Source organism: Phoca vitulina, unplaced genomic scaffold, assembly GCF_004348235.1.
Source record: "Phoca vitulina isolate PV1807 unplaced genomic scaffold, GSC_HSeal_1.0 scaffold15, whole genome shotgun sequence".
NCBI classification, from domain to species: domain Eukaryota; kingdom Metazoa; phylum Chordata; class Mammalia; order Carnivora; family Phocidae; genus Phoca; species Phoca vitulina.
In genome coordinates, this window is record NW_022589718.1 from 6,175,028 (window position 1) to 6,200,122 (window position 25,095).

Genomic DNA, 25,095 nt, shown 5'->3' on the forward strand with positions numbered 1-25,095 from the left:
GAGCGGGCGGCGGCGGGAGCGGCGGCGGCAGCAGCGGCGAGGACGGAGGCGGAGGCCGAAGGGGACTGTCCACTGGTCGGTGCGGAGAGGCGTGCGAAAGCCAACTCGAGCCCCCGAGGACCTTGCTGCCCCGGCCCGGCCGCCAGCCACAGCCTTCTCTCTAGCAGCAGAGGCTGCGCGGCGACCCCCCATCCTTCCACCGCCCCTGCCCACCCCACCTCCCGCAGCCTTCCTCCTCTCAGCTTCACGCCCGGCCCGGCCCGGCCGCGGCCCTCCTCGGTGCCGGCAGCCATGGCAGAGGCGTCCGGCGCGAGGGAAATCTAGCCCGGGGATTTCATGCGGCCTAGCTCGGTTCCGTCTCCTCCCCCCGCAGCCCCGGCGGCTGCCCGCACCCCAGCCCCACTCCGGGCCTCCGTGTCTCTCCTGTGATCGTACTGACACGGCCGGGGGGTTAGAATGGAACAAACTGAAGGTAAAGTGAATGCGTGCGTGCGTGCGTGTGTGTGTGTGTGTGTGTGTTTTGGAAGGAAGGGCTGAGGAGGGAACGACGAGGAGGGGGCGACCTAGGGATGGGACCCGGGTAGAGAGACCCCAGCAGGGATGGGAGGACAAGCGGGTGGCCGGAAAGGGTTCAGGGGGAGCCCAGAAGGTAAAGCAGAGGGCCAGGTGAGGAGTGTGGAGGAGATAGGGAGGTGGGGCAGGGGAGGTAGGATTGGGATAAGAGATGGAGTGGCGCTGAGCTGGGAATTGGGAGTAGAGGTGGGATGGGGGCGGGGATAGAGATGGAACGGGGGAGGGGCAGGGAAAGAGAAGAAGAGTTAGGTTTGCAGAAGATTAGAGACCTGGGTGGACTGAGAAATAGGGAGGTTTGGGGGTGCAGAGTGGAAACTAGAAGAGTCTGGGGGAAGGGGGTAGAATTTGATGGAGAAATGGGCATCAAAAGAGAAACGCGGGAATGGAAGTGGAGGAAAAGGATTAGGAAAAGGGATAAGAAATTGTTGAGACAGGATGCATAGGAAGATAGGAAATAGACTCAGGAAACTGGAAGACCTAGGATTGGTTTAGGGAAGGAAATTAACTAAATGTTGAGAAGGATGAGAACTATCAACCAAACATCACAGAGTGGGTGGAAAAGAAGGGGAAGGGGGTTGTTAAAGGAAGAGAAAGCCTTTTGTTCCCGTATTTCTGTGTATTCTGGGCCTTTTCTTTCAAGGCTAGAGAATATAGAAGCTAGTGGTGATGGTGTTGTGATTGTTGTGAAATGGGGAGGTGTGGGTTTTACTGTTTTGAGGGAGGAGGAGATGTGTTAGTGTTATGGTAGCAAGACAGTAGAGACATGGCCATAATTTGATGGTTTTGCTGAGGGAGTGAAGACTGTTCAGATTTAAAGGGGGTAGGGGCAGCCATGTTTGCTGCCAGGCACTGCAGTGTAAATAAATTCCTTCTTTCCGACATCAGTGTGAATCTGGAAGGGGCCAGTTCAGATTGTTAGCCCCCGTTCTTTCTATTCATGAACGCTTCCCATACATCTTGTGGTAATTTACTATTATTCATAACCACCAAAGGAGGTAGTGATGTTTTCCATCTTGTGTGTTTTGCTGCTCCCCCCACCCCCTTTCCCTCTTCCTTCTGGTTGCAAACAAGGCATGCTAATGAACTGCAGTGTAAAATTAACCCTTTTTATAAAGTTGAAGCTATATTTTTACTAGCTGAAGGAATCATTACTATCATATTTCAAATGTGATCATAAAGTCTTAAATACTGAAAATTCATTTGTTTTAGAAGCTTCAGAAGCAGTCATCATGTTTTCTGAAATTCTTTACGTAAACAAGGAAATTGCATTGGTTATTTTTCTTGGGCTTGTGCTCTTGGCAAAGCACTGTGCGGGGGGTGAGATGGGGTAGAAAGATCTGCTTGTGGTAGATTATCTGCTTACTGTATTTTGAATGTTGGAAAATTAGAAATATATGTATTTTAAAATAGTGTTTCTGGTAGTTCACGCCTATAGGTGATGGGTGTGTTAAGAAGTGTTTTCTTTTTTTTAATGCACTCTCTCTCTCCATCCCTTCCCTTTGGTTTCCTGTGTCTAGCTCAGTATAGTCTCCAGATGCTAGTTCAGCACAGTGCAATGATCTATGAAGTAGGCATGCAGTTCTTAGAGCCTCAATGAGGTGCCAGTTTTTTGGTTTTTTGTTTTCTTTGCTTTGTTTTGTTTTTTTGGTGGGAACTTCAGGTTACTCTCAGGAAAGCTACAGTAACTCTTTAATGTATCAAAATATAACTACTTGGGCAATTTGAAATGGTTACTGTTCTAAAGGTTTAAATCCTGCCAAACTTAGAGTAGATAAATTGTTAAGTGTAGCCTATTTTCATATTGGAAGAGATTGTGTGTGTGTGACCTTTTGTTTTTGTTTTATAATTGTAATTGGGGTAATCCAAACTTGAATTCATCATATTGAGTTTGAAACTGTTGTCTAATACCAGAAAGGCCTGTTAAAATTGTGCTATGATGGACTCAAACCAGTTGTACTACATATTGATTTAACATGTCTAAATGCAACGTCCTTTCAGTTGTTATAAAGAAGTTTAGGATGTGTTCTTGGTGTGTTGGAAAAATGAAATTGAATATTGTTAGAGTAGTACTTTGTGAGAGTATTTTTAGTTTAAAGGCCAGATTTACAACTTGGAGTATTTTGGTTTGATGATAAGCAGTCTGAATTTTTAAAAATTCTGTGAGGAAAAGTTTCACTCAAAAATGCCATTCAATATGCTTTTTGGAATTTATTTTTATGGAGATTTTTCATTCTTATGTCTTCCACTCAATGGACATGTTATTGACAATTAATTGGTAAATTGTGTGCATGAACTATCAGTGCCACAAATTTTTAGGAAAACGAGAAATTGTTTTATATTAAAATAAAAAAATTCATGTTAGAACCTTGAATTAGTTAAAAAAGAAAAGAGTGTATTCCTGTGTATTCAGCGGTCAAGATCAGGGTCTCCTGCCTAGCTGTAATGAGTATTCTGGCTCCTTGGTTGGGTATCCATATAATGAAGAAGGCTATTCTAGCTAGATGATAATTAATTAAAACCCAGACTTTGCTCTGATTACTGTGTCCATCAGCACACCTGCTACCTGCAATAGCTTTTTAAAAAACTTTAATAAGTACGCTCTTTCTTATGGTAACACATTGATTGAATTTTGGGTAAAGGAAATTGGTTGCCTTTGAGACTGGTCATCACTGAGTAGATTGTCAAATCTGATTCTGAATAATAATCACAGGAAAGCTACTAACTAGTCGTCTTCTTACAGTGTGCTATGCTGAGTGTCTCACATGTATGATTTCCTTTTATCCTCCCAACAGTTGTATGAGGTTACTACTAGTTAACTCCCTTTTACAAGTGGAGAAATTGAGGCTAAGTAACTCAACACCACACAGATGGTAACTAGCAAAGCCGTATTTGAATCCAGGTCTTTCTAATTACAGAACCTGGATCAGCAGAACTTTCAGTTTCTTTTTAAAAATTTGTAAAGATAATTTATGTTCATTATTTTTTTTCAAATATTATAAAAGGCTAAGAGGTAAAAAAAAAAAAAGAAAAAAAGTTAACCCCTGTTTCCCCCGATAATCATTTTGAAGTTTCTTCTGAGTCCTCCTAGAAAATATCTGTACATACAGATGCATATCTGTCTTCAAATGCACACAAATTGGTCATACTGTCTGCATTTTGCTTCTGTGCTTTAATAGGCTACCTGGAACATCCTTTTAAGTGAGCACATATTGATCTACAGCTTTTTTTTTTTAAAGGGTCACATAGTATTCTGTTATTTGGAATATTGATTAACGTTAGGATGTTAACAGATTTTTTGCTGTTTTAAGTAATATAGCAGGTCTTGAATTAAGTCCCTAACAGCCTATTTAAATGGAGGAGATATAGTCCAACTACTTTATTTTATAAGAGAAAACAGAGGCCTGAGGAAGTTACGTTCAAGGCTTTGGTGACAGACCTGTTACCTGGCTCTTTATACCACACTACGTTACTTCATTATTATGAAGGTATTTGAGCTTTCTGTAAAAGCTCAAGGTGAGGGGGATCATTCAAGGTTAGGCACGTTTAGCATAATGAGTGCAAGGGGATTAATTTGCAGTGAGGCAAAGGATCTTGTTTCTCTTTTTTCATACTTTGTTCACCATATTGTACATATAGCATATGCACAAAATATTTTTGCATATGTAAATGAACCCTGTGCAAGTATCTTAAAGTTTGTGTTTTGGGTAATGAAGTGGTTTTGGCAGAATTTTTTCTGTTTTAATAAAATTATCAGTGAAATAAGGTAGCAATGAAATGAAAAAATAAGAGGTCCATCATGGTCCTGGAAAGGAACTTGGAAAGAAAATTGAGGCACTGGTAAGTTTTTTTTAAATGAGCTAAAAAACAGCTCATTGAAAACAACTTTTAAAAGATCTTAGCAGGCACCACTGATTATTTTTAATTATTTTTGTCTATCAAGAAGAAAATAAGTTACCATGGACACTTATTCTTTGGGTTCTTTTGAAACAAAGTCTGTTTTAGACACTTAAAAAATGAAAATCATAAAAGCCTTAAAAAGATTTAGAATTTGGTATCTATAAAATCTGATTCTTGGTGCAATGGTGTTTTTAGTTTTACTTTAAAAAAAATAGTAGTGTCTGTTATTTTTTGAAAGAGCAATTAACATGATTTATTCCTTTGTTAATAAACAACATGCCCAGGGTGCCTGGGTGGCTCAGTTGGTTAAGCGACTGCCTTCGGCTCAGGTCATGATCCTGGAGTCCCTGGATCGAGTCCCACATCGGGCTCCCTGCTCAGTGGGGGGTCTGCTTCTCCCTCTGACCCTCTTCCCTCTCGTGCTCTCTGTCTCTCATTCTCTCTCTCAAATAAATAAATAAAATCTTAAAAAAAAAAAAAATAAACAACATGCCCAGCTTTTGAGTTTTTAAATGAATGGTGACCTTTATTTCTGCAGGCTAATCTTTTTATAAATGTTAATAAAGGTAAATTTAAGAAAATGATTATACTACAACTACCTATACTACAACTACCTAACGCATTTTTAAAAAGCTTACAGAGTTTTGGTTTTGGTTTTTATTGTTGACTTTATTAAGTACTTAATAAGTACTTTCAAACACTTCTGTATTATGTTGTGCCTGCACAGTGTGGCATAAAAAGAAGGTAAAAGGCATAATTAAAATTTTGTGAATTTAGAGAATGTTCAGTTTTTACTAGACGGATATGTGTTGTTACTCCTAAAGTACATCTGCCCATTGATGAGATTTTGAATTTGAAAAGCTCTGTGAAAAATGATTCTTGGCTTATTTTAAAATTTTTTAAGATATGGATCTGTGTCATCATTGACTGATCTACAATGATAACTCTTACTTCTTACTAGGTTCCTTTTTTTCCATGTAGATTTAGAGCTATATTGAGAAAGTGAATAGGACAATGAAAAAATTTTATATCTTATATGAACTCTATATATATGATATATAAATATATGAATACATAGATAAATTTATCTAATACCTTGCACTTACTACATTTTTGAGATGTTTGATTGAATTCTTACACAATAACTTGACTTTGTTTTAAAATGTGAAGTTGGAAAGCACAAGAATTATTTAACCCAAATTTAAAGATGGGAAAATTGAGATTTCAGGAAATCCTCAGGCTAAATAGATTGACATGTTAAGTAGAATAAGGTTTTCAGATTTCTGTCTGATTACTTAAAAAGAATTTTTTCAGGGGTGCCTGGCAGGCTGTCAGTAGAGCATGTGACTCTTGATCTTGGGGTCATGAGTTCAAGCTCCACTTTAAGGGTGGAGCTTACTTAACCTTTTTTAAAAATTTGTGTTTCTTGACTTTTTTTCATAGCCTGCATTATCTTTCTTTTAATAAACATTAAATAACAATAAAGTATTTTTCTACCATAGAACATGCTTTTTAAATTTTGGTATAATTTATGTACATCTTGAAATATAGAAGTAGATATTTTAAATTTAAGAAATGTATGTATTCCTCTGATTTTGCGAGTAAAACAAAACTTAGTTTATCAAATTGATTTGAGGTTAAGAAGTCTAATACGGAGGCTTGCTTTTATCTAATGGCATTTTGGCTGTAGCCAAGATAGTATGTCTGTTGAGTCTTGTATTACTAGTATCTCTTAGCTGTAGAGTCTTAAGAAAACTGTACATTTAAAAACACACACACAAAACACCTTAAAAAAGAAACATTTTTAAACTTTTAAGTTGTGAAACATGACATATAAAGAAAAAAAGCATAAAACCTAAATGTACAGTATAAGCAAATAATTAGAAAGTAAACATCATGTAGTCACCACCAAGGTAATAAACCCTTTAAGGAAAGCTATAGAGACCACCTCACTGGTTTAGCTGGTGTTACCTTGGTGGTGGTTGGGCTTTCAGGGTAACGACATCCTGAAAGTAACCTGAAAAATTAATAACCGTGAAGGGTCAGGAAATGTAAAAACTGAATCACCAGTTTTTGTTATTATCAAAAGTGTTATCTAGATAATTAAAAAAAACCCTGTTTCCTAGCAGTATAGTCATTTAGTGATTTGAAATCTTAGTGCTATATTAATGAATGTGAAACAAAAAATAACACTAAATTCTGTAAGAATCATGCCATTTTATACAAAGTGGTTTTTTTTTCAGAGTTCATCTCTGTTGCAGTTTTTGGTAGAATTTAATGACTACTGGTTTTAGATTGATGTGCAGATTCTAGCAATGACTTTTGCTTAGAAAATATCCAATTTGCTATATATTAATATTCTAACTTAAGTATCTTATTTTATAAAAACTTAGACTCTCTCGCTTTCACATTAATGTAACCATTCAAGAAGTATTAACCTAAGAAGTAATCAGTAGTGACAATCTATTTTGACACTTCATCCTTGATGCCTCTTGATTCTTACCTTTTCTGTATTTTGTCTAGGTGAATCAAATTTTTTGAAAGTGGAGAAACTTTATTTTGCTTCCCTGTCTTACTAGACTGTTTTCTTACATGTTCGGAAGGGTTAAATATTGGTTTTTGAGGACTTTGATAATAGAAAAACTTGAATTTTTTTCCTTTCTACGTGACAAATACAGTCTATTTGCATAAAATTCTGCAATGTGGATTTGAAAAAGACATTTTTATAACACATTTACATACATAAATTAAAGCCTTTATTTGGTTATTGTAATTTTGTCACTTTAAGCTGTTTGTTTCTTTTATGATTTCTGCAGGATCCAAATACATTAGAACATAGTATTTCATATTTGATTATGATGAGAAACTTCTTGCTGTGCTTTACCATACCTTTGAATTCCTTTCTTTAATGCAGTAGAATGCTGTTCTTTTTTTTTTTTTTTTTTTTTATTTGACAGAGAGAGACACAGCGAGAGAGGGGACACAAGCAGGGGGAGTGGGAGAGGGAGAAGCAGGCTTCGTGCAGAGCAGGGAGACCGATGTGGGGCTCAATCCCAGGACCCTGGGATCATGACCTGAGCTGAAGGCAGCCGCTTAACGACTGAGCCACCCAGGCGCCCTTAGAATGCTGTTCTTTTATTCTGGCTAATTTTTCCCCTAGCAAAGATAATAAATAATTATTTTAGATTTTGAAATGAACATGTTGAGTTTTCCTAGATGTGGAAGCAAACATGATTTAATATAATTTTGTAAACCTAGATTAGGTAATTTGGCTTTGTGTATAAAGTAGAGTTAATATGCTTTTGGCCAGCTCATGGTTTCTATGTTATCACCTGTGAAATTAAGCATGGATCATTAGAATTTATTTTATTGGGGATAGAATTAGTTAAGGTTTTAAGGTATTGAAGTTAATGTATTAATTAAAGCATTGCACACATATACATACATGCACACACACATAATACTCCTAAGAAATGCTGATGGCCCTTTTAGTTTTTACTTTTTTTTTTTTTAAAGATATTTTTTATTTATCTATTTGACAGAGAGATAGCACAAGTAGGCAGAGTGGCAGGCAGAGGGAGAGGGAGAAGCAGGCTCTCCGCTGAGCAGGGAGCCCGATGCGGGGCTCGATCCCAGGACCCTGGGATCATGACCTAAGCTGAAGGCAGCTGCTTAACCAACTGAGCCACCCAGGTGCCCCATTAGTTTTTACTTTTTTTTTTTTGTTTTAAGATTTTATTTATTTATTTGACAGAGAGAGACACAGCGAGAGGGAACACAAGCAGGGGGGGTGGGAGAGAGAGAGAAGCAGGCTTCCTGCGGAGCAGGGAGCCCGATGCGGGGCTCGATCCCAGGACCCTGGGATCGTGACCTGAGCCGAAGGCAGACGCTTAACGACTGAGCCACCCAGGTGCCCCTAGTTTTTACTTTTTAATGGAAAATTTGTACTTTTCAAAGTGGCTACTAGTTTAAAAATAACATTTATTGTGTTTAAGTTATGAAAGGATTGTTTATTGTAGAGATATTGAAAACCAGTGAGATATAAAAAAGATTAAGATCACTTGAAATCCTGCCAACTGGAAGTAGCTATTAACATTTTTATATCTTTCCAGTGTTTTTTCTTACACATCTATGTATTTTTTTTAACAAACTGGAATTATACATTAATACTATTTTGTAGCATGCTTTATTGTGAAATTAATTTTTTTGATATTGTGATTTTTTTAAATTGACATATAATTTCGTTGTATGGATGTGCCATATCTGTTCACGATTCTCTGTTGATGGTATTTTAGGCAGTTCGCAATTTTTGGATATTATGATTTGATGAACATCCTTACACGTTAAAAAAAAAACAAAAAAAACCTGTCATTATTTCATTACAATAAATTCCTAGAAGTAGAATTACATAACAGATACGAACATTTCAAAGGTTTTTTAAAAGATTTTATTTATTTTGAGAGAGAGAAAGCACGAGTTTGTGTGCACGCTTCTGTGCGTGAGAATGGGGGGAGGGGCAGAGGGAGAGAATCTCAAGCAGACTCTGACTGAGCACAGAGTACATATTGGACTTGTTCTCACAACCCCGAGATCATGACCTGAGCTGAAACCAAGAGTCTGATGCTTAACTGACTGAGCCACCCAGGCATCCCAGGTTTTTTTAAAATAAGTTTTGTTGAGAAATAATTCACGTACCATATAATTCACCCTTTTAAAGTACACAATGCAGTGTTTTTTAGTCTATTTGTAGAATTGTGCAACCATCACAATTAATTTAATGTTATTATTTTTTAAAGATTTATTTTTATGAGATAGAGAGAGAGAGCCGGGGGAAGGGCAAAGGGAGAGAATCTCCAAGCCGACTTACCGCTGAGCGCAGAGCCCAACACAGGGCTTGATCTCATTACCGTGAGATCATGACCTGAGCCAGAACCTGGAGTCAGACACTCAGTGGACTGAACCACCCAGATGCCCCTTATCACAATTAATTTTAGAGCATTTCCAGAAAATTTTGAGTCAATTTAAACTCCCAGCAATGTCAGAAAAGCTTTGTTGAATTTTTTGATTTTTAAAGTGTGGTACAAACATACAATAACACAATTGCCTGTGTGATACATAGGTTTTCTTTGTAATCACCAGCATTTATTTTTTAAATTTTATTTCCAGCTTTATTGAGATATAATTGACTGATACATACTTTACATCCATTTATGAGTGAGTTTAGAAAGTCATGGATGAAAAGAAGGTGCTCATATTTCCTATGTTAAGAAAACCTGACATGCGAAGTTTCTTAAAGTTTAAGAAACAAAGTATGTGGCAGATTTTTTTAAATTATAAAATCATTCCCCTGTCCAGTCAAGATGTCTTTATTGAAAGAAGTTGTATGTGGTTTAAAATGTTTCTTTTCATTCATATTTTATTTAGAAACATTTTATTTTAGAAAATATCTGTAGAAAATGTGCTATATCTATATAATTAACGGTAACAAACTTGCTTATCCTATAGAAAGTTTTTTTTTTTTTCTTATTGAGAGATTTGCTTTGCTCTAACTGACCTTCACCCTGAAAGTTGTTCTGTCATTCTGGTCATTCTGTTTGCTTTAAGCCATTTAACAAAACATCTTTTTTTTTTTTTCCAACTCAGTGGGCAGGGAGTATAGGGCAAGAATCAAGGAGACCTATTCCCACCCTAACAACAGAGGCTCAGTGTTGTCATCTCTGGAGATGAAAATGACTGCTTTTTGGAGTTATAGGGATCCAAAGTAGAATTGCTAGAGTGTACCTGGAACTGTACCAGGCATATAGCTGATAATTAATGACTTTTTTAATATAAGAAAAATAACATTTGCAAAATGAACTCGCTGTTAGTCCCATGTTTAATGGATGAAGAAATGAACTCAGTTGGCCTACATTCACTTTCATAGAAGTTAAAAGTTGAACAGTAACTAATGCTTGAACAGAATCTTTGCGTGGGTTATATGAGTGTTTCCCAGTTGTAAGGATTCGTGCTGGTACAAGTACGAACATGAAGTTAACTTTCCAGTCCAAATTTACTTCCACGGTTGCTGTTATTACAATAGCACGATGGCTATAGCTTCACCAATGCTTAGTGTTCTGATTAAGCAAATAGGTAATAGTGTAAAATTTGAGTATATGGTATGAAGTGCCTTATGTTCTAACTTTTATTGCTTATTTTCAAGATGAAATGTTGAATACAGTTGATCCTAAAATACTAAAGTGAAAAACCTGATGAACCAAAAACTGGTCTTTAGAGGAAAGATAAACTCAGTAAATTATGATTTTAGATATTACAATAAATTACTTAGTATTTTAAAAACTACATATCATTGGGCGCCTGGGTGGCTCAGTTGGTTAAGCGACTGCCTTCGGCTCAGGTCATGGTCCCGGAGTCCTGGGATCGAGTCCCACATCGGGCTCCCGGCTCAGCGGGGAGCCTGCTTCTCCCTCTGACCCTCTCCCCTCTCGTGCTGTTTTTTTCTCTCTCTCTCTCAAATAAATAAATAAATAAAATCTCTAAAAAATAAATAAAAATAAAAACTACATATCATTTCTGTGATGCATTCTCTTTTTTGCCTTGCTGTGGGGAATGGAGAATATAAGGTAAAAGAAAGTCAAATTTGAACATTTGCACCATTTTAAGAACTAATCTCAGAAACCACTGTACTATAACTTAAAAGTTTGTTGGCGAAAGAGGAAGATATGTGGATCGACTTGTTAGTTTACTAAATTTCATAGTGAATGGAACAAGATGACTGATAGGAGTTAATTAGTTTGTAGTAATTTTAAGTGTGAGCCAGTACCCTTGATGTAAGGGATTGAAAAATAATTTAAATTTTCTTCAAGTGGTAATATTGTGTCTGTTGTTGCTGGGTGTGGTCAAGAACAAAGTGAAGACAGTTGAGGTTAAACCAAATAGATAAGGGAAACAGGGTGTATTACTAGTAGGTTTTGTATTGGTACAAGGCAGTTCAGTAGTACTGTGGTTTAGTCAGGAAAAAATAAGAACTACAAAGCAACCTAAAATATTCTATAACAAAGAAATCATAGTCAAATGAAATTTGTGTAATTGTATTTAGTGACACAATTTCTAGTTCACTGAAGTACAACATAGGGTTGTGTGGTTTATTTATTATTTATTTCATTGTGTTCATTTCATGCAGGTCACTTCCTAATACAGGATATTTTAATATCCTTAACTGTCATCCACATGGTTTTCATGGAAAATTTTTAAGTGAAAATTTCAGAAAATATTTGGGGCAACAACACTAGAGTTAAACAGATTGTGGGGTAGTACAGTTATGCTTTGAAAAATAGTGTTGCTCTTTTATTAGTATAGACTCAGAAAAATTAAAAATAAAAATTAGAAGAAAATGTGCCACTTGTCTAACACCTTGATTACTTAGAGAATTTTGTAGAAAGCAATATAGTGGTCATGCTGATCTTACCCTCTACAATTTTATTTATTTACATAAATAGATATTGGTTGTGAATTTCATATAATTGTTTGCTCTTTGAAATAATGAACATCTAGGGCTGCCCGGCTGGCTCAATTGGAAGAGCATGCAACTCTTGATCTCGGGGTCATGAGTTTGAGCCCCACGTTGGGTGTAGAGATTATTTAAAAACAAAATGTTCTTTAAAAAAGAAGGCGGGGGGCACCTGGTTGGCTCAGTCGGTTAAGCATCTGCTTTTGGCTCACGTGATCCCAGGGTCCTGGGATCAAGCCCCATATCGGGCTCCCTGCTCAGCGGGGAGCCTGCTTCTCCCTCTCCCTCTGCTGCTCCCCCTGCTTGTGCTCTCTCCCTCTCTCTCTGTCAAATAAATAAAATATTTAAAAAAAATAAAAAGGCGGGGGAACACTGGGTGGCTCAGTCAGTTAAGCATCCGACCCTTGGTCTCAGCTCCGGTGTTAATCTCTAGGGTTGTGAGTTCAAGCCCTTTATTGGGCTCTGTGCTGGATGTGGAGCCTACTTAAAAAAATAAAACAGGGCGCCTGGGTGGCTCAGTTGGTTAAGCGACTGCCTTCGGCTCAGGTCATGATCCTGGAGTCCCAGGATCAAGTCCCACATCAGGCTCCCTGCTCAGCAGGGAGTCTGCTTCTCCCTCTGACCCTCCCCCCTCTCATGCTCTCTCTATCTCTCATTCTCTATCTCAAATAAATAAAGTCTTTTAAAAAAATAAAACAAGTAATATCTTTATGTAACGTTAATATGGTAGGTTAGACCTTAAAGTTAATTTTTTTAAAAAACCATATATATTCTTGTCAGAATGAAGATCCAAACCATACATTTATTGATAACTAGGAGGAATCACGGCCCAGTTTCCCATTGTTTGGGGTCATTTCAGTTATCTGGATTGCCTGATTTAACCTCCATTATGAGCTATACACAGAAGCCTAAAGATGTTATATATCCCTTCAGAATTCATGCCGCTAAGTTAAAGGTAGAATCAGAACTAAAATTCGAGTCTCATTACTGAAAGACCAATGGCAGAGTACATTTTTACTTATCCTCAGATTTATCTGAGTCCTAAACCTCCTCTTCTGTGACTTCTTTCTGGCTTCACAGTATTATTCATCCATTCCTTTAAAAAGTTTATGGGAAACCTTATTTTTTATAAGCTCTTTTGGAATGTTTTTGTTCAAATTTGAAAAATAATTTACATCAGCACTACCCAATAGAAGTTTTTGCAATGATGGAAATGTGGCTAGGGGCAGCCACTAGCCACATACAGATACTGAACACTTGGCATGTGGCTAGTGTACCTGAGCACTAAATTTTTAATTTTATTTAATTTTAATTTATTTAAAATTAGTCACATTTGGCCAGCACAGATTTAGATATTCTTTTTTCTTAAGATTTATTTTTTTATTTTACAGACAGAGAGAGAGAGAGAGAGAGAGAGTGGGGGAGAGAATCTCAAGTGGACTCCCTGCTGAGCATGGAACCCAACATGTAGCTGGATCTCATGACCCTGAGATCGTGACCTGAGTTGAAATCAAGAGTCAGTGCTTAACTGAGTGAGCCACCCAGGCATCCCTAGATACTCTTTTTTTTGGGGGGGGGGTAGAGAGAGAGAGCACGCCCCCACATGCGCCTGAGCTGGTGGGGGGGCAGAGGGAGAGGGACAAACAGACTCCTTGCTGAGGGGAGCCCCATGTAGGGCTTGATCCCAGGACCCTGAGATCACGACCTGAGCTGAAGTCAGATGCTTAACCGACTGAGCCACCTAGGCGCCCCATTCCTAGATACTCTTAATAAAGCAAAGAAGTAGAAGTGGACATATTTTTTCACATTCTTTGCTCTTATGATTACTGTATTTGTGTGTTTTTGTGGGGTTGGGTTTTAAAATCTCATTTTTAAAAAATACTGTCTTAGTGAATAAATCTAGTCAGAGAAAACAGCTTAGTAATAGCTATTCAAAAGCTATTTTTAAAAATTCTTTTAATTAATACAATTAAGCAACTGTACACTGCTGACCAACAGAATAATTTCATTTCAGTAGTATTCTGGAATATTCCAGTTAAATAATATTTAAAGCTTAAACTTTTCATAAATACTTGACTAAACTATTATTTAAATCTTTTTACTATAGCCATATCTCAGAAGCCTCTGAAACAAAGAGATATTGAAAGGAAATAAGGTATGCCTAATGATCACCTCTTCACTTGTCCTCTTCAAATCTTTATATATGACTAATTCCTGGCTTTGATTTTGTGAATCCTATTTATACCATCTAGCCCTCCAGTCATTGTATCCTATTACCCTGTTTCATAGTAGCTTAACACTATCTGAAATTTTCGTGCTTATTAAGCTCCATGAGACCAGAATCTTATATCTTTTGATTTCCCAGGACCTAGAACAGGACCTGGCATATAGTTGGTGTTCAGTAATGAACCACATGTCACAAACAAAACAAAAAGGATTCTGTGAGGAATAAGATATATATCTGGAATAACATGCCACTTGAAATGTGGGAATCGGCAAGGTTTTGATTATCTTAGTGATGTTGGTGTGGGTAATTTAAGGTGATTAGTTTAGAATGATTTTGTATAGAAATGTTTCTCCGGGAACTCTTATTTTAAAAACAAACTTTAGTCCAGACATACATGTATGTACTAAATAAATCCCATCCACATAAAGCATCAGAGAGTTGGGGCGCCTGGGTGGCTCAGTCGTTAAGCGTCTGCCTTCGGCTCAGGTCGTGATCCCAGGGTCCTGGGATGGAGCCCCGCATCGGGCTCCCTGCTCGGCGGGAAGCCTGCTTCTCCCTCTCCCACTCCCCCTGCTTGTGTTCCCCTCTCTCACTGTGTCTCTCTCTGTCAAATAAATAAATAAAATCTTTAAAAAAAAAAAAAAAAAAAAGCATCAGAGAGTTGACAAAATAGAGGGGAAAAGTGAGAAAATATTTCCATGGTCAGTTTTTGAGTATTGAGCCTCATTTCCTAACCTCTTAGAGATCAAGGGGTTTACTCGAAGTCATTTTGTATACCATTGGTTGGAATGGTAGGAGAACCATTCCAGCAGAATTGCCTACTCCTGATTTTCCTATGTGTTGTTTTGACTTAGGATCTATGAACAAACATTGCTGTGTAGCAGACATAGGCACTTTGATATAAACAGTAGTTGGCTGATAATGATTTATCTGCAAATAGTTGGAGCACCTGGGTGGCTCGGTTGGTTAAGTGTCTGCCTTCAACTCAGGTCATGATCCCAGGGTCCTGGGATTGAGCCGTGCATCAGGCTCCCTGCTCAGTGGAGAGTCTGCTTCTCCCTCTGCCTCTGCCATTCCCCCTGCTTGTGTTTTCTCTCTTTCTCACTCTCTCTCTCAAATAAATAAAATCTTAAAAAAAAAAAAAAGTAGTTGGAAATCAAATATTCTCTTACAGTAAATTAGGTGATTTAATTTCTGATTTTTAAATGCCAACATGGTAAGTGTGGGAAGGATTCTATTTTTACTTATATCTGTACGTTTTCTTAAGTAGTTAAACAGTGTTTTAAGATGTAAATGAAAGCCTTTTTATTTAGGGAACTTATTGTTATTTGCCTTAACAAAATACAGTCCCACCTAGAGGTTATTCATTAGAGAAATACTGGTGTAATATAGTTTTTTTGAATGGCTATGTGAGGCTTTTCTTTTTTAATCGGCTATCCTATGTTTAAATTAACAGATTTTTTTTTTAATGGCTCTTACCATAGTGCTGTCTTTACTACTGCAGATTTTCTCCCCCCCCCACATATTTTTGTGAAAATTGTTCACAAAATCCAGTATGGCCCAGTGATTGTAGTTATCAGAAATGGAAAATCTTAAAAACAGTATTTTAGGGGTACCTGGGTGGCTCAGTCAGTTAAGTGTCTGCCTTTGGCTCAGGTCATGATCTCAGGGTCCTGGAATAGAGTCCCATGTAAGTGGGCACCCTGTTCAGCAGGGAGTCTGCTTCTCCCTCTCCCTCTGCCCCCCTCATCCCCCCACTTGTATGCGCTCACTCGAGAGCTCTCTCAAATAAGTAAATAAAATCTTTAAAAAAATGTATTTTAGTAATAAAAGGACCCACAACATTGTGTCATGTATGGGAATGGCTTTACTGCCCTTTCATTATTTGTATCACATCTATGACTAGAATGAAAGTAAACTCCCAAGCTTAGAAAGCAGCAGTGACTGTGCCAACAAAATGGGAAGAAATAATTTCCTTTTCTTCTGCATGTGTTAAAGGTGGCAGCAACACCCTACTAGCAATTAAAAGCTAATGGCTTTTTCTGGCTGTCCAGGGATAAATTGTAGGTCACATTAGTATATTTATATCCATAAATAGGAGTATTTATGTTGTGATAGGCAAGAACTTTTTAAAGTGATATTTCTATTTCAAGTTCCCCAAATCTTAGTTTAACGAATCTATGGTAATTTCCCCTCTCCCTTTTATATGCTTTATAGGGATGTTAGTGGAACTAAGGACAACAAAGTGAGTGTTTGGAAATGCTTTCAGTTTCCTGTTGCCTCTGTAACAAATGATGTCAAACCTAGTGGCTTAAACACAACAAAATTTAAAACAACAGATTTACTATCTCGCAGCTCTGGATGTCAGAAGTCTCACGGGGCTAAAATCAAGATATCGGTAGGGTTGCATTCCTTCTGGAGGCTCTAGGGAAGAATCTGTTTTCTTGCCTTTTTCAGCTTCTAGAGGCTGCCTGCATTCCTTGGGTTATGGTCCCCCTCCTCTGTTTTCAAAGCCAGAAGTATAGTGTCTTCAGATCTCTGACTCTTCTCTCCCTTTTTCACTTATAAGGATCCTTGTGATTACATTGGCCCCACCTAGATAATCCAGGATATTCTCTCCATTGTAAGATCCTTAATTACATCTGCAAAGTCCCCTTTACCACATAAGGTAACATATTTACAAGTTCTGGGGGCTAGGATGTGGGCATGTGGTAGGGGGGCATTATTCTATCACATTCTCTATGCAAGTTGAAGATATTGTCTTTGTTAACTATAGTAATAAGGGATATTTTCTGAAGCAGTAAACATTGCCTTTCTAAAGTAATACAGACATGACAGAAAAGTGGTTTAATGGTCAATGACAGTATAGCATGTGATAAACAGTGCAGGTTACAAGTAAGACTGTCTCAGTTTGACTCCTGGCTCTATCCCTGTGTGACCTTGGACAAGCCACCTAACCTGTTTTTCAATTTCCTCATCTGTAAAATGGAGATGCTAATACTCACTTTACAGAATTTTTCTGAGGGCTAAATGTCGTAATTCTTGTAAAGCACTTGGAACAAGACATAAGTGCTCAGTAAATGGTACTGTTTTACTTAAAGCATCTTTAAATTATTCATTTGAAATTTCAAGGGATTCTTATATAGATAAAAATCTGGGTCTACTGAGTTGCAGTTTTTTTGTTTAACATTTTTAATACTTACATCCAGATATTCCAAATATTTGGGAAAACATCTGTGCCCATTAGTCATTAAAAAATTGGGTACAAGCTGAGTAAATATGAATATTTCCTTGGTTTATAATTAGTGAATTGTATTTTTTTCTTTTGAAAACGTATTAAAATTTTTATATGCTCAGTATAGAATCTACAGAGAAGCAAAAGGTAAAGCAAAAAAAGAAAAGAACTCATCCATAATTCCATTCAGAGATAGTAAGCATTTATATTTTAATGAACATCATTTTAGGGCAATGGTTCTCAACCCTGGGGCGATTTTGCCTTCCAAGGGGACATTTGGCGATGTCTGGAGACATTTTTGATTGTTAGTACTGGCAGGTGGTACTACTGTCATCTAGTGGGTAGAGGCTAGGATGCCACTATACATCTTAAAATGGACATGACAGCCCCCCACAATAAATTATCTGGCCCAAAGTGTTAGTAGTGCTGAGGTTGGAAAACCCTATTTCAGGGTGTGATCTCATTGATAAATGTATTGCCTTCTTAGTCTAATTCTCAGTCATGTATTTAAATTTTGGATCACTTCTTGATCCATGAGTTATGTAAAATCTAGATACAAAAGACCAGATTTGATTTGGTAAGTCATATTTGGCTCTTAAGAAATGTTAGTAATTTTAGAGGTTAGTGTAACACAGCAGTTTGATGAGGTTTCCAAAGGTTATATACTGAAATTACCTGCATAATTTTAGATTATGAAGTTGAAGTCATGTTTTTTGTTTTTTAAATATCTTATTTGACAGAAAGAGACAGCCAGAGAGGGAACACAAGCAGGGGGAGTGGGAGAGGGAGAAGCAGGCTTCCCGAGGAGCAGGGAGCCCGACGCGGGGCTCAATCCCAGGACCCTTGGATCCTGACGTGAGCTGAAGGCAGACGCTTAACGACTGAGCCACCCAGGCACCCCAGAAGTTGAAGTCCTGTTACAGTAAACACTAATGCTGTGATTTGGGGCTATGCTTTTGACTGTATTTTGATAGCCAAATGTATTTCCTTCTGTCATTACTTGGTTGGTAATGAATAGTAAAACCGCAGTTATAATTTCCTTTGGTCTTTTCTGCCATCTCTGTATTCACTTAGCAGCCTTTCTCATTCCCTTACTGTACCAGGGGATAGGGTACAGCAATGAACAAAACATAAAAGTACCTTGTACCTTTTCTAGAATGGAAGTACAGTTGACCATTGAACACCATGGTTTGAACTGTGCAGGTTCACTTGCATACAGATTTTTTTTTTAAATAAATACAGTGCAGTACTGTAAACGTATTTTCTCTTCCTTGTGGTTTTCTTAATATTTTCTTTTCTCTTGCCTACTTTATTATAAGAATACAGTATGTAATATGTGTAACATACAATGTATGTATTAATTGACAGTGTTATCAGTTAGGTCAATAGTAGGCTATTAGTAATTAAGTTTTTGGGGAATCAAAAGTTATCTGCAGATTTTTGACTGCACTGGATGCTAGCCTCTAACCTCCATGTTGTTCAAGGGTCAGCTTAGTTTGGTTTTGATGGTTGGTTGGTTTTTCCATGATTAAAGATGGCACTGTTACCCTTTGCATTGGAAATTAAAAATAAATAAGAATTTCAGATATCTGAACACATTTGTCAATTCTCTGGATGGTAAAGTTACTCAAAGACACCTCAAGTATAGCTTGGCATTCTAATATAAATTGATTTTGTGTTTAGTGCAGGTTTTGTATTCATCTATAAATGATTTGAAAAAAGGAAAGTCATTTTATTAGAGTTCCAGATTCTTACCGTGTGTTATGCTCAATGATGATAATATTGTGACAGTTTCTCTTGATATCATTAGTAGTGATTGCAGGGCTATTTTTTTGTTTTTTAAGATTTATTTATTTTTTTAGAGACAGAGCAAGCTGGGGGAGGGACAGAGGGGGAGAGAGAGAGAGAGAATCTCAAGCAGACTACACAGTGAGCATGGAGCTCCACACGGAGCTCAACCTCCCCGCCCTGAGATCATGACCTGAGCCAAAACCAAGAGTCGGTTGGACTCTCAATGGACTGAGCCACCCAGGTGTCCCATGACTGCAGTTTTTATACACTAAAGCAAAAGACAGAAGAGATTCATTTCATTATATATCTACTGTTTTGATAAATATGGACCTTAATATGTTAATATTTTATATATGCCTATAGAATTATTAGAGTCATGGTAGTAAGCTTCATATTAAATGTGGTTATGTAAATGTTTAGTTTCCTGGGAGAAAAATCTCTTGTCTGTCAGTGACTATTTTGTGTGATGTGTTTATGCTATTTCCAGCACTTAATAAAGTATCTTCTACACTGGGGGTGCCTGGGTGGCTCAGTCAAACATCCAGCTCTTGGTTTTGGCTCAGGTCATGATCTCGGAGTCATGGGATTGAGCCCCGCATCAGGCTCCGTGCTCAGCATGGAGTCTGCTTGTCCCTCTCCTTCTGTTCCTCCCCCTTCTCTCTCTCTCTCTCAAATAAATAGATAAAATCTTTAAAAAAAAAAAATCTTCTCCAATTTCTAATTAAGAGATTACTTGATAAAATATAATAAGCTTACATAATAACTTTTGGAAAAAGTTTAAGAATAATTGGGGCAAATTTTTTTTGTTGTGTTTTCCTCTCAGTGACCTGATTACCTACTGCTAGTTTGGTTTTGTGTTGGACGTATAATCACAGTGCAGATACTTTCTAGCTTTATTCATGACCTTTCTTAAGAATGTATAAAACAAGTCTGTACAGTCAGTTCTAAGTGCATGCTGCTAACAAATAGCCTGTGGCATTTCCGTAAAACTAGTTAATGGTTATAACTCGTATTAAAATATTTACATTGTTAAGCCAATCCTATGGCCCCTTACTGTATGCTCCCTTTTGTTTACAATTGATTTGTTTATTGATAATGTGTCAGGCACAGTAGTTGGCCTGGGGATTCAGAGATGAAGTAGTCCCACGTCCTTAACATAGACTTCCAGTCTTTTCATATTGTCTGGCATCTGAGTTGTTTTTATTTCCATGAATTTTATTTCCATGAATAGTGTGCTTTCATTAAATGCTTATAATTTAGTTTTGCAACATATCAAGAAAGGCCCTTCTAATAGTCTAGATATTTGGAAGCTGTGATATTAAAAAGCCAAGAAAGTTATTTTTTCTTTCTTTTTTTTTTTTTTAAGGTTTTATTTATTTATTTGAGAGAGGGAGAGAGAGAGAGTGAGCACACTCAGGCAGAGGGGCAGAGGAAGAGGGAGAAACAGACTCCCTGCTCAGCAGGGATCTTACTGTGGGGCTCGATCCCAGGACCCTGGAATCATGAGCTAAGCCAAAGGCAGATGCTTAACCGACTGAGCCATCCAGGTTCCCTGAAAAAAAAAAAAAAAAAATTTTTTTTTTAAGTAAGCTCTGTGCCCAATGTTGGGTTTGAAATCAACCCCAAGATCAAGAGTCCCATGCTCCACCATCTGAGCCAGCCAGGTGCCCCAAGAAGCCAAGAAAGTTCTTAGCTGAAACCCTTTTAGGTAATGGTTAATGTAGGTTTTTGCACAGGCACTTCCCTCCCTTTCCACAGGTTAGGACTTTCTTGTTTTTCTAAGTCTGGAAATGTCTGAGGTCCCCAGTATCCTCTGTCAGTCCCCACATCCCACAGCTTCTTTTTTTTTTTTTTTTCTTCCAAAGATTTTATTTATTTATTTGAGAGAGAGAGAGCACATGAGAGGGGGGAGGGTCAGAGGGAGAAGCAGACTCCCTGCTGAGCAGGGAGCCCGATGCGGGACTCGATCCTGGGTCTCCAGGATCATGACCGGAGCCGAAGGCAGTCGCTTAACCAACTGAGCCACCCAGGCGCCCCACATCCCACAGCTTCTTAACCCTTGATGTTTTCTTTTGCCATCCAGGCGTTTGTCCCTTTCTGTCATCAGGGACTCTGATTTGCTCATCTTTTATCTCTAGTACTCAAGACTAAACGTAATATGAGTACTTGATATAAAATGAATAAATGAATCTTAACCAGGAGCAATTTCTGAGCCTCATCTCTAGCACTTGCCCTTTACTGCTTTTCTCTTTCCAGTAATAATGTAACTAACTGTACAATTGCAGGAGCCATGTCTGAATTTTCATCCCTATAACTTCAGTGCTTAGCCTAGTGTCTAGTAAATAGTAGATGCTCAATAAATACTTGTGGGTTTGTTTTTGTTTTTGTTTGTTTTTGTTAGAGAAGCCTGTGTAGGTTGGGGTGGGGACAGCCTGGCCGGAACTTTTGCTCTCCTTCCCACTGCAGTCGCACCAGAATGGAAGGAAGGAGGAGCTGGTATGAACCTTGGCCCAACATCGTCACAGCCCACAGAGGACAAGTAACAGACAGCAGCTGGTGTCCAGAGTTTCACAGATGTACGCACGCACGCACGCAAGCACGCGCACACTTCCTTTAGGTTAAGATAGGTCTTTACAATGTATTAAGTGCTGTGGTAAAGCATAGACAGGATGCTATGCCAGCAGAAGAGGGTACTTGACCTGGCTTCAGAGTGTGTGTGATGTGTGAGAGGTGGTCCGGAAAAGCTTCTTGGAGTATTTTAACACATCTGAATAGAATCTTAAAGTATGAGTCGTTGAAGAGAGAGGAGATGCTAGAATGGTGGAGGGCAAGGTGGGAAAGCTGCAGCAGCAAAAGAGGAGGCTGGGCAGTGGGCAAATCAAGAAAGGTCTTCTGCTTTTTGGATTTTATCCTAAGGCTTGGAGAGCCATAAGAGGTTATTATAGGCGTTTTTTGCTTTTGTTTTGAAGTACTATCAGTGCTATAGAGAGTAGATTGGAGGTGGACAGCTTGGAAGGCAGGAAGAACAATTTGGAAGTTGATGCTCTAAATCCAGACGATAAATGATAAGGCAGAGGCAGTGAACATAGCAAGAATTAGAATTGGAAGAAAGTTTGAGGGTAGAATTCAGCTTTGTTTAATGCATTGAGATTATCTTCTCCCAGTCTGGGGGCTTGTCTTTTCACTTGTGTTGTAACTTTGGCATACAGTTTTTTTTTTTTAATTAAAATTGCTGATTTTATTAATCACTTTTATACTCTTTATGTATCATTTAAGAAGTCCTTCCACCGTAAGTTCATAAAGATCTCCTGTTCTTTGCTTTTGTTTTTTCATAAAAGTTTTTGAGTTTTACTTTTTATATTTGATCTTTAACCCACCTGGAGTTGGTATCCTATATGGTGAGGGTCTAATTTTTTTCCTACATGGATAAGCAGTTATCCATACCATTCTTTGCATCTTCTGTCTTTCCTCACCAGTTTGTAGTGCTGCTTCTGTTACATGCCAAATTCCCATATAGGCTTGGATCTCTGTCTAGGATCTTACTGTTTCATTGTCTGTCCCTCTGCCAGTACCTCACCTTTTAATTACTGTAGCTTAATAAGTGTAAAGCTTCCTATTTTAAGCACATTTAATGTGTGTACGAACCAGTCATTCTTTGAATGGATATTGTAGACTTTATTGTTGGAAAACATACACAAATGCTTTCTTGATTGCTTTTAGAGCATTTTTTTTCAAGATATCATTCATATACCATACAGTTCTCCCTTTTAAAGTATACAGTTCTGTGGTTTTTAGTATATCCACAAGGTTGTGCAGCCATTACCACTAATTCCGGAACATTTTATCACCTCAGAAAGAGGTCCCATACCCATTAGCAGTCAGCCTCCGTTTCTCCCTCCTTCCAGTCCCTGGCAACCACTAATCTTCTGTCGCTATGAATTTGCCTATTCTGGACATTTCATACAAATGGAATCATACAGTATGTAGCCTTTCATGACGGCATTCTGTTTAAATTGAGTAAAATTGATAGATAGGCATTCTGTAGGAATAATACCGTCTAAGAAAGTAGGACAAAAATACTGTACCGTAGTGGGGAGAAAGAAGAGAAAATCTTATCAGTATTTATTTATTTTGTTTTTATTGTTTAAGCATTAAACTCATATTTTATTTCTCCATCATTGAAGAATGTGGCTAGGGTTATGCTTTTGCTTAGTTGGTAATGAGTAAATGTCATGTAGCAAATTCTGCAAGGGTTTTGTTCTTCTGTTGATATATCTTGAGTTTATTTGATATGGAGCGAGACTACTTTGATTTGGCTATTGTCTGTAATTGTATAAAAATGACACAATTTGCTTTATATCTTTGTGGATAAGTGAATAAGATCATATGAAAATTTAAAGGGAAGGGAATACATTCTTTCCTGAATTATTTTTTAACACAAGCAGATTTTCCAGTTTAACCCAGAAATTAGTCAGCAGCTGAGAGTTCTTTTTAAAAGGCTACCTCGGAAAGTACCTTTAAGTCAAGATACCCAGATAAGGTTTACTAATATAGAACATTTATTTAACATACTAAAATGTTGTAAGCCTTTTGTGTCATTTGGAGAATTGATGCTTTATTAGTATAATGACTGAAAAATAGTTCAGAAAAGATGTTTTCCCCTAAGTCATAGCATTAAAACTTCACAGAGTTAGCCTCAACCAGAATGGTGGTAAATGTCTTTAAATGCTTCAGAAGTTTGACCAGCAGTCTTCAAACCTCATAATTTTTTTTTTTTTAAAGATTTTTATTTATTGACAGAGAGGGAGACAGCCAGAGAGAGAACACAAGCAGGGGGAGTGGGAGAGGGGGAAGCAGGCTTCCTGCAGAGCAGGGAGCCCGATGCAGGGCTTGATCCCAGGACCCTGGGACCATGACATGAGCCGAAGGCAGACGCTTAACCATCTGAGCCACCCAGGTGCCCAAACCTCATAATTTTGATATCCTCAAATTTCATTAAAAATGTCATAGGGAAACTAAAAATTTGTGAAGTACCTGAAGAGTTAGTATCATTATATAATGGCCTCAAAGTCTCAGAAGTCCAAGCATTTGCATTACCGTGGGAATTTAACAAATTGTTCGAGAGAAAATGCCCAAATTTCAGTGGGAAATAATGTGCTGCTGTACCACTGTGGTTACAGCTGTGGTTGGCCGTGCCCACCAACTATTTAACACTTAGGTAGTAGTAAAAGTACTTTATTTTGTTTGTGGATAAAAGAGTAAATCTTATAATCTGATACAGTTTTTGTTCCCTTAAAGGATAAGATCATCTAAAGACAAATGGAACAACCACTTCCATTTATAATTTTATTTGTATTTCCTTGCTAGAAATTTTCAAGCAGGATCCATTTTGTTTGAAAGATTGACATTGAGTTGTGTAGTCACTGTACCAGATTCGGTTATTGTTTTTTGTCTATAACAGAGCTAGATTAGATGCTATCAATTCTGGCTGCTTTTAGTGAATAATAGGTAAACATTGTTGTTCATTTCCTTTTCGGTGCTATAGAGGTGTGGTCAAGTTCTTAGAACCAAATGGTTGATTTTTTTTTTTTCCATAACTTCCACCCTCACCCTTGACTTTTTTTTTTCAAGATTTTATTTATTTGAGAGAGACAGAGACAGAGACAGCAAGAGAGAGCACAAGCGGGGAGGAGAGAGAGAAAAGCAGGCTCCCCACTGAGCAGGGAGCCTGATGTGGCTTGATCCCAGAGTCCTGGGATCATGACCTGAGCCGAAGGCAGACACTTAACTGACTGAGCCACCCAGGTGCCCCTGATTTTTTTTTTTTTTTTGAAGTTGAAATGTAGGAAGGCTTGTGAAGGAAGA

The 25,095-nt window shown here is 37.9% G+C and overlaps 1 protein-coding gene across 6 annotated transcripts in view; it reads left to right on the forward strand.

Annotated features, from left to right (window-relative positions):
• The window catches only part of NSD3 (nuclear receptor binding SET domain protein 3), a 116,158-nt gene continuing 91,063 nt past the window's right edge, over positions 1–25,095 (forward strand). For all 6 annotated transcript variants that reach the window (XM_032413392.1, XM_032413394.1, XM_032413393.1 and 3 more), the window contains exon 1: positions 1–472. The gene's annotated coding sequence lies outside the window, so the exon portion shown is untranslated. The remainder of the gene's footprint in view (positions 473–25,095) is intronic.